The following is an 11,036-nucleotide window of genomic DNA, read 5'->3' as shown; positions in this document are numbered from 1 at the left end:
TTTTGTGAAAGCGTTAAGGTTAACGTGTTCATTGCGATTTATTACCCTTTTTAATCATACATATATAAGTATTATGAGGCATTTGAAACGCGTTCGTATTTTCTTGAGTTTCAACAACGGTGTTAGATTTTTAAGTGTTAAAGCTTCCGAATATATGGAAGGTTGATTTCCAAAAAAGTTAAATATAATTATACTAGTTTGATGGTCTACTTGAATTTTTTCATATTTCTTGCTCTTCAAGCCATCATTTTTTAATTTTTTATAATAATATCAGTATTAAGAGATATAAATTAGAAGTAAAAAAAACGGTCCGGCATGGCCGGGAGGGTTAAGACATTCGACTCGTAATCTGAGGGTTGCAAGTTCGAATCCCCGTTGCACCAAACGTGCTCGCCCTTTTAGCCGTGGGGGCGTTATAATGTGACGGTCAATCCCATTATTCGTTGTTAAAAAGTAGCCCAAGAGTTGGTGGTGGGTGATGATAACTAGCTGCCTTCCCTCTAGTCTTACACTGCTAAATTAGGACGGCTAGCGCAGATAGCCCTCGAGTAGCTTTGCGCGAAATTAAAAAAAAATTGTTAGTAGTGAGTGAATATGGACTGCAACTCAGATTATATTGGTAAATATGGCGCTTCGATTTTATTTTCAAATTTAACCTCTCATTTCAAGAACTATTTATCAATATTCAAGCTTTAATGCATTAAGTAATAAAACAAGTCACTATTATTTAAATTATGGTGCAATTGTAAATTAGCTCTCTGATGGGTTAGCACTGGTTTTACGGGCTTACAGGCTGAAATTTGAGATGTGATCCCCGTGACGAAATGAGTTTAAAACAAAGTATAAATTTAATCATCGAAATAGTTTTTGATACATTTTCAAGTCAAATGCATCAAATACATATATATAAATAATCCACAAACAATTTTTAGCAATTTACATCACAACGATGGATAAAATAAGTAAATAAAAATAAATATTTGAAAAAATAAAATTACAGCCAAAAAGAACAATTTTCCCACACCCGAGTGCAAACGATTAGTTGTTTGTTTTGAATTTCGCTAGCCATCCCCAATTTAATAATGCAGAATCAAAGGGAAGACAGTCATCACCAAACACCGCCAACTCTTGAACTACTCTTTTACCAACGAATAGTGGGGTTTAACCGTCACATTATAGCAACTCCACGGCTGAAAGGGCGAGCCAATTTGGTGCGATGAGAATTTAAAACCGCGACCCTTATATTACGAATCGAGCGTCCTAACCACCTGGCCAAGCCGGCCATGAGTACAAATGCCAAGATGGGTTATTATGTAATGTTTACTGGTTTTTAAAGTTACTAGCAGAAATGGGGAATCAGTGGGGAACTACAGTTCTTCGTCAAACAGACAATCCTTAACATGACAGTAGTCATTGTAGACACTTTCTTTTATCACAAATTCCAAATAAGTTAGAGACTTTCCTAGTAGAATCTTACTGTGCAGTTTGTCCTCGATATTTCAGAAATGATTTCAGCTTCCACACAGAGTTCATGGTCTGGCCATTCCATGAATAAATAGCGTCCCCCAATACAATGAAACAATTCATCTCTATAGCAGGTATATCAATACTCTTGTTTTCATATCTTAATTTTACAAAGTTGTTATACAGCTTGCTATAATCACATCCAAATACATAAAATTTATCAACTATTTTAATGTTGCATGGTCTACTCAAACGATTAACTTTCTACCACATAAATATTGTCAGTAATTCGTAATGAAGAATATAACAACAAGAAATGTATTATTCATCTCACAGTTTCGCTATTCAAGAGCTGTTACTATATGACTAGCGTATGTGATTATACATTCTATTCCATCCTACAACTACAGTAATACTGCTTCAGTTCCAAAATCATTGTCACCAGTATTCAACAATAAGTCAAGGTCAGGTCTTAGATGAACTGTATGTGCATGTAGGAAGAGCATTCTACTATGGAAGGTGTCTGTGTCTTGTTGACGATAAATTCAATAATAAACAGATAACTCACAATCTACTTGTTTTAACCTGTTCAGTGCCGTAGACGAGATAACGGTAACACAGTGCCACGGACGAGTTAATTCGTTCTCAATAATACTTAACTTCAACGCTAGATGCCAGCACCATACATGCATTTGACCTACTTACAAATTGTTTCACTTTTAATCCAAAATGGCGTCACGAAAACAGCTACAAAATGAAGAAGCAATAGAGTTATATTGTAGCAGCTGAAATACTTGGCACTCAATAGGTTAAGGTAATATATTCAAAACTATTCAAAATATGCACAAAAATTCTTTACACTATGGATATTACAGTTGTATCTCAAACTCTAAATAATTACTTTTTCTTGTCAAAAGTACACTCCAACTTACAAACCAACTATCTTTCTCTAATTTTATAACATCAGTATCAGGTAATAATTCACTTACGCTACCCCGTTGGTTACAACAGTTGTATCTTGAACTTTATATAATTATCTCCTTTCGTCAAAACCCACACATGCGAGTTCAATTACTTTAAAACACGCTTTGACAAAACAAATTCTTCTTCTCATCTCTATTAAACTGCGAAACTCACTTTAAAAATATCAATTATTAACCCTAATTACTCACATGCTGGCTAACTTCAGGTATTCTAATTTTTCTATTTATTTTCTTTACTTAACTTGTACTGGCTTGTTTGCTGCTACTTATATATTTACCACTGAGGCCTCTGTAAGTTTCTATAAAATGCGCAAACGATGCTGATTTAACAATACTAAGTTAAGAAAACGAGAAAAATACCGAAGAATTGGGGAATGTGAAGACAAAAATATCAGTAAACCTCGAAAACAATGAATTACAAACACAACGTACGACTCATGCCAAATTACATAACCAAACTAGTCAAAATTATGGTCTTTAAAATCATTAATTATTAACACTTTAACTCTCTTGTTATGAAAAATTAAACAATCATTTAACAGTAATTCACAATATACATAAAAAATAATAGCGCTTATACTAAACAGTCTTGTACGTTCAACATATATCGACACTAGGACTCCTACAAAAGTACAGTTCAAGGACTGTAATGCTTTCTTAAATATCTCATTTTGTCGAAATTGTCTCATTAATAATGGCGTGGTAATCTTGGAGAAATTAACCATAAGCCCTCAACAGTACGACATAAAACTTAGAAAACTACTTCGTCATAGGTTCATGTAATTTTGCACCAGATATTTTAGCAGAATATACGGAAATACAACCTCTATATTCATTACGACTGATAAGTCCCATTTCCATGCTTATGAATATATATTTACCTAGTTTTAGTTTCAAGTCTGCTTTTGTATCCACAGAAAGTAATTTTAAGGTTCTAAGCCACATAAACTGAACATGTAACGAAAAACGTAAGACACTATTAACATCGGTTATGTGCTTCTCCCACTACAGACTAATCAATGTAAGCTTCTTTAGCCTCTCAAATGTAGTGGGTGTGTTACATAATTCTAACGGTGTGATACAAGACCCATAAAAGCCATTTCTTGGGTTGAAAGCAGTCTTAGGTCTGCTACTGTCATCCATGTCCACAAGCGAGCACTTGGATGCCATGTGTAATGTTATTAAACACTGTGCTTTTTCAGATGCATCCAAATATACATATGTTCATGGTAATAGAAAGCTGTCAATGTGAGTTACCATTCATCCGAGCAAACCTTCCCTCTTCCTGACAATCACTACAGGATATGACCAATCACACTTTGAATGTTGTATGATCCTTTAATATGCACTGTATCTCAGCAATGGTTTAATCCCTATTGCTTCAAGGAAGCTTATGCTATAGATGTCTAATTGTGCATGCATCATTTGTATTTATATGAGACTATGTGACTCCTTTGACCCAACCGGTCATTTGATCCCATAAATACATTGTCATATTCAGTCAATAAATCAATGAACTGCTGCCAGTGCACTGAGCCTGTATTGCACAATCTTTCAATGGTAATATTAGATGTGTTGGTAACAATATAACCGCTTTTGGATAACTCTAGAGTTACAGCTAGCGTAGATTACTTCCACTTTACTCACTGCGCCATTAACCATTACTTTACAAAGCTAAATAACCAACTGATCATAACTGAAAACGAAAACTGGGACTTCATCTCTCCTTGAACAGATGATGCTGTTTTCTCCCTGGACAGTAAATAGCTTATTCTATGTATAGGCTTTATAACTACACTAAAATGCACCAATACAAATGTTTTGTCTGTATTAAACAAATACTACTTGTAACATGGGATGCTTTGACTTCCTTTCCTACATATATTTTTTGGACACGGTCAACACTAAATAACTCGCCCATGAAATATTAGTTCATCTGTTTCAGAGACAATACTGACTGATTACCTCTGTAGTACATCCATCCCAGGGATCCTGATTCTTGAAATGGCTACTCTCATTGTGTAAGTGACGCCTCCAAAACACAGCTAGAGATCCACCTTTTCAATCGTGTCTAGTTTAATTTCCTTCATCAGAATGAAGTTTATGTAGACTAGTTCAAGTAATGGTTTTGCTCAAAGTGCTTTATATATCATCAAATTTATCAATGTTTTGGATACTCCTGTATCAGCCAGAAACTTTACCTCTCACCCTTATACTCCAACATGCACGTATCGAGACCTACCCCTCCATAAGATAGCTTGTCTTACCACTAAACCTTTTTATGTAAGCTATCCATTGCACTTCTCCTAAGTTTGCGACTAGGCCCAATGTAGGTTCTATTAGTTTCATGGAGCTATAACAACATTGTTTATCACCAGCTGTTGGCTATTCTACACCTACTGAGCCATCAGTGGAAAACCACTAGCCTTGTCTGTTTTTTTGCTCAGTAATGTACAGGCAGTTTACTCAAAAGTGACCCAACAATCAACAAGTACAGCAACTGCTTTGCTCCTCTCCTTAAGGACTACACCTGGATGGAAATACCATTGGTTTATATTATGGCATGTAAAATATCAGAGATCTAGGTACTATTGTCCATTCAGTGGAAACTAGAACTAGTGGTTGACTGTTTAACCCTTGGCTGGGCTCAAGCTTAGCATAGCACAGGAGCTTGAGCACGAGTTTCAGATATAGCCACTGAACTTTCGATCAGCCACTGTACATCCTGATATGGAGAACACTTATTTCACGAAGTTACCTGCTTTCAATGATTCAGAAAATAGTCCAAATCTTCCTTGATTGTCAAGAGGTGATCTGTTTTATCTTGCTTATTCAATCATGGGGACGTATAGTTGCACTCAAAACCTTTGTTTTATGCCCTCTTTGTCATCACCTGACCAAAATATCCTCAACATTATGTCTGCAGCATGGTAGAAATGCTCAAGGACTTTAATTTTCATGCCAGTAGTTGGTCTGTGATTCAGGACAGCACAGAAAAATGTCACTTGCTTATATGATAGAGCGTCATTTTTACTGGACTGGAACTCTTCTCACTTTCACTGACTCCTTCAAAGTAGCAACCAGACTGCTTAAACTCAACGTTTCTTATTTCTCAGGTAATATCAGATTCGTTTATAGTAAATAGTGCTACCTATATGACTGCAGACCGTAACTACAAGATATCACCAAACCTACTATAGAATTGCACTGCTGTCTACATTCTTGCACAGCATACAGAGTTGCATACATTTTGTTCATGGAAAGAACAGTTGCGACTAAAACAGGATGACAAAAGATGAAGAAAGATGGTTAGGACAAAATCAACTTAAAAAAATTCTTGACCACAAATTACGTAACAATCAACATACTCAGAATAACTGATAAACTAGAATAATATTATGTTTATACAAAAAGGTAAAAAATGCGCATGTTTAAGTAGCTACATGATTACTCTACATATTTCATTAACTAGAAAATTGTTAATACTTTCAAAAGTGAGAAAAAAATACTAAACATTTAGTTCAATCCCGTAGTGGTACCAAAACATTTGATGGTCACATCAAAGCCTAATATACCATGAAAACGTAACATGACAACAACGGTTTTCAAAAATTAAAAATCTGTTAGCAGAACCATAATCCGAGTAAAACTAATAACCAACTGTATTTTCCAAGTTACCAATAGATGATATATTGACGAAACATGCAGCAATAGCCAATCAGTTTGCTTCTTTTTTTTTTTTTGTAATACAAACCCGCTTCGTGTAAGTGAAAATGTTCGACAATTACTAAAGGTATTTGCCGAAAAAAAATGTTTATACAGAAACCTTTTACCTGACACATGGTTCCATTTATCTCTTGAATTAAATTAAAACACAAACAAAATAATAAGCCTCTGATTCTGCGTCTATAATGACCAAGTTAAAAGACATTTAGAAAGCATAATGTGCAGTGTAAGTGAGTTTATTACAAATTTTAGGCCTAATAGCTTCTAATGATTTGCCAATTTGGGGTATTCTAAACACGAGTTTTAAAGTATCATACTAAACGTATGGATAATTTCAAAGAATGCTTTCCTCTCTTTGTCCATCCCAAGTGACGAGTTGCGGTACTGAATGAAAAACTCTTGGGCAATGACTTGTAAGAAACAAGAGTTCTGAAATACTATGTTTTCACGCTTCTGGTTCTGACATTGTAGTGAACAAATTAAAGAGGAATTTCCAAAAAATATCCACAGTAATGCTCCGTCGGTTATCGCATTTCAACTGTAACTTGAAAAGAAAATACTGTTTGTAATTCTAACCCAAGATATCTATCTCACATGAATTAAAATTACGACTGTGGTATTTACAGGTTCAATGATTTCCTTTTGAACGAATGGATACGATCCACAGAATTCCAAAATATTCAACACGAAAATTATTTATATTAGTAAATCTGAATTCAGTTGATTTCCATTAAATCTAATCAAGAAAGAGACTAAAAACAGAGGGAAACTATGTTTATCCAATACACAAAACATGATTAAAATGACGATAATGTAGTAGTGAACCTTTCCTGAAATTTTAAATACCTCTACAGAACTAGAAGATCTGTTCCAGACAATTAAAACATAACATCATATACATATTTCTACAATACTGTTCTTCCCAGAACACGTAACCTAACCTATGTCACTATTGGTCATTCCAATCCAGATGTATTTGAAGTTCTGTTCTCAAGGTATTACCTTGCCAACCAGTGAAAAAGATCACTGTTGACCTTGAACATTGTGTATTCAACTTTACAAAAATATTCCACACGAGAAGGATTGCGTGATGCCATAGATGGATGATCCAGAACTAAGATAAAAGGAGCTAAGCTACTTATTTGAACAACATTCTATTTTTAAAATTAAACACACTTGCACTAAATAAAACAGAAAATGCCTAGTACTAAACAAACAGTTTTACTTAAGTCATAGAGAAGGGACCCTTGCATAGTCAGATCGTTAGACGATTGACTCATTATCTGCAGATCCAAGTCAATCCTACAATCCATTAATAAAAAAGCAGTCCAAAAGTTAGCGATGGGTTGTGATGACTAGCTGCCTTCCCTCTAGTTTATCACTGCTAAATTAGAGACAGTCAACTCAGATAGACCTCATGTAGCTTTGCGCGAAATTCAAAACAAAAAAAGAAACAAAACAAATTAACTTGTTTAAATAAGCAGTTATTTTCCTAACACAGCAAGGTTACAACACGTTTTAGATCTCTTTCTGGAAGTTACAAGTGTCCCAAATGTAATTAATTACAAGGAACATTTTCATCTGGAAAGTTCTAAATCCCCGATATAGAAAAATCTTAAGGTAGTTAGGGCGCTCTACTCGCAATTTGAGGGTCGCAAGTTCGAATTTCTCTTATTATATCTTAATATGTGCGTAGTCTAGTATTAAAAATACCAGACTATGAGTTTAAGGGTCCATGGTTTGCGACCCTATACCACAATATTGTGTTCCCTATTTTGAGGTCGTGGGTGTGTTATAAAAGTGAGAGACAAACCTCACCATCTGACTACAATATTCAAAAAAATGGTGATGAGTGTAAATGTCTAGTTACTTTTTCTCTACTCTATCACTCCAAAAACCAGAGATGACTAGGACAAATAAACTTGGTGTATCCAAAATAAGAAAATCCTAGTACAATGAAGATATTAGCAATAAAACTGGGAAAAAAATCATTGCTGAAAAACAATGTTCTTTTTAAGTTTGCACACGTTTTACTAACTACAGAAGTCTACAGAGCCACAGTGAGGCCACAAAATAACTGCCATTAAAGCACATTTAAAGTTGAACATTAGTACATGAAAGCTACCAAGAAGTTCTTCCATAGATTTTGACCACTGCATTAAGGACTCTATCCCACATCAAAAAGAGTTCCGCAAAATTAGCTAGAGTACGTGTTAATTCATATGATTGCAGAAGTCTACAGAACCATGGTTTCAGATGCGTTTCATTGACTTGTGCTGAGAACCTCTGGTTTCTGGTAACAGAAAGGACAAAATGGTGAATGAAAAATATAATGAATAATTTTAGATGACAGTGGTGCCAGATCTGGTCAACAGCAGGAATATCTTCACTCATTTCAGGTGTATAGAGTTGCACCAGATGTCTTACTACGATCTCTGACCACTAGGTAAACTAGTGATATTGGATTACAGAAGGAAAGTGTGATCACATCGATGTCTGGTAAGACTATAACGGACCATCAAAGACTGACAGAAAATGATTTGATTGACTGAATCCATATTCATCATATTCTGTAGGTTTGAGATGGTACAGTATGAAGTAAATCTCGTGAGACATGAGCCTCAAGTCATATGATACTCACAGTGCAAGTGAAGATATGATTGGTGTAGGACAGTTTCCTCGGCATGGTTTTGATAACTTAACCTTTCTCTCCATACAAAGAAAAGCCGATTAAATTAGCGAGCCTGCCTTTAACACATAGTTTATTTAGAGTAACCTCAATGTGTTTATTGTATATCTTAACGGCAATATTTTCTTCCAAGATGGTTATCTCACAACTGACCATGCTAAAATTTGATGGGATATGCCCCTAAAACTTGATAATGGTCTGATTTAGTGTTTTTCTGTCAACAATAAACCAACTGAAAGCTACAATATTCACTGCCTGTCTACATGCTCTTCAATAATAGTGGTCATTACATGTACTTAAATGTAATGTATTTACATTTTTGTGACAGTAACATAACCCTCCAGTGTCACAGCGGTATGTCTGCGGACTCATTCCGCCAGAAATCGAGTTTCGATACCCGTGGTGAGAAGAGCACCTACCGCTAATTGTGAAGCTTTGTACTTAATTCCAAACAAACAGGCCCGGCATGGCCAAGTGTGTTAAGGTGTTCGACTTGCAATCCGAAAAGAAAAATATACAGAAGTAGAATTACTACTGAGGTTCACAGAAGATGTATTGAATAAAAACGCCCGCAGTGTTGTCAACATTCTGTGCAAGAACTAAAGAAGGTTTCTCGAATATTAATAATTATGACCCGGCATGGCCAGGTGGTTAAGGCACTCGACTCGTAATCCGAGGGTCGTAGATTCGAATCCCTATCCCACCAAACATGCTCAGCCTTTCAGCCGTGGGGGTGTTATAATGTGACAGTCAATCCCACTATTCGTTGATAAAATAGTAGCCCAAGAGTTGACGGTGGGTGATGATGACTAGCTGCCTTCTCTTACACTGCTAAATTAGGAACTGCTAGCGCAGATAGCCCTCGAGTAGCTTTTCGCGAAATTAAAACAAACAAACAAACTTAGCCGCTACATTAAGTTTTCTCACTTCCCTATTCTAAGTATTTGTACCACACGTACCACGTTTTCTAGTAATCTAAATTACTGAAAGGCAGGAGTGTAATAATTACTTCTATACAATAACACGCAAACAAGAAGTTAAACTGAACAGACTTTATCATGTGATCAAATTTGCAATATTATACAAACCAACTTCCCTACAAAAATGATACAAGGTCTAGCTAGAAATCCTGCTGTAAAGGTCTAATATTATCACGGAGATACAATAATGAGTAAAACCTACATCTCAATAATAAAAATCTATGTTCCAATGGATAAACTATAGGTAATCTAATAATTAGAGGATGATCGATTCAGTAAGATTATCTTCATTACATCTGTTAAAAATGCACGCAAACAAATCTCTTCTTCAACGGGATTCGGATCATGTTTTGGACCGAGGAGGATCGGGTACAGTTATACCTCTTCCTCCTTCTCTGTAATTGTTATTTTGTTTGCACAGTAACTGAACCATAGGTAATTACCCTTATTACGTTATTGTTGTATTACTCGCAGTATAAGTCTGTACAATGTCAGCAGTTTTAATTAACATACCCTTTTCTTGCATTATTGGTCCGTGTTCACAATACAGTTCCACATAGCAATCATACACACAAACACGTAATTTTATTTTTACATACAAAGCCCTTTTAAAATAAAGTTACGTTTGTGTCTAGGATTCAGTTAGCTCAGCACTGTTTGACCTGTATGATTCTTATTTATGATGTTTAGAGAGGAGAGATACTTATGACTTGGTTCACCATGTATTATGTAACTCTGTAGTTTTTCTTTGATACATTGTTTAGGCAGAACGTTGATGATGAAACTTGAAGACGAAAGGTGGAAGACTTTCAAAATGTTGTCCTCTACACTTACGTCTCCACAATAGGCAGTTGCCGTCATTCTACCAAGTTTCAACTCTGTAGTTTGTTCATCAGTTCACATTTATTGATATTTTTCTTATAGAATTTGTTCGTTGTTCGTGGGACTCTATATGCTTTCGTTAAAATATAGTTCTATATTTGTTGTAATGTGTTTTTTATATACTTATCCATCTTATACGGGTACAATCTACGACTGGTATTATGTATGGTGTGTAAAGATTTAATACGGTTTCTGGGGAAACTCTTTGGTTGTTGTCCGTCAGACAGCTAAAGTAACTTGCTTTCCCACCTCCACCCCCAAATTTAAATAATTTCCTACTCGGTGGGGATTCTAACCAGGGGCGTAGATCCT

The 11,036-nt window shown here is 35.4% G+C and overlaps 1 long non-coding RNA gene across 1 annotated transcript in view; it reads right to left on the bottom strand.

Moving 5' to 3' along the window:
* LOC143230550 (uncharacterized) overlaps positions 1-11,036 on the bottom strand; it is a 57,225-nt gene that overhangs the window by 18,248 nt on the left and 27,941 nt on the right. The window lies entirely within an intron of this gene.

This window comes from Tachypleus tridentatus, chromosome 10, assembly GCF_004210375.1.
Source record: "Tachypleus tridentatus isolate NWPU-2018 chromosome 10, ASM421037v1, whole genome shotgun sequence".
NCBI lineage: Eukaryota > Metazoa > Arthropoda > Merostomata > Xiphosura > Limulidae > Tachypleus > Tachypleus tridentatus.
Note: the sequence above shows the minus strand (reverse complement) of the source record. Positions and strands in the feature narration are given on the sequence as shown.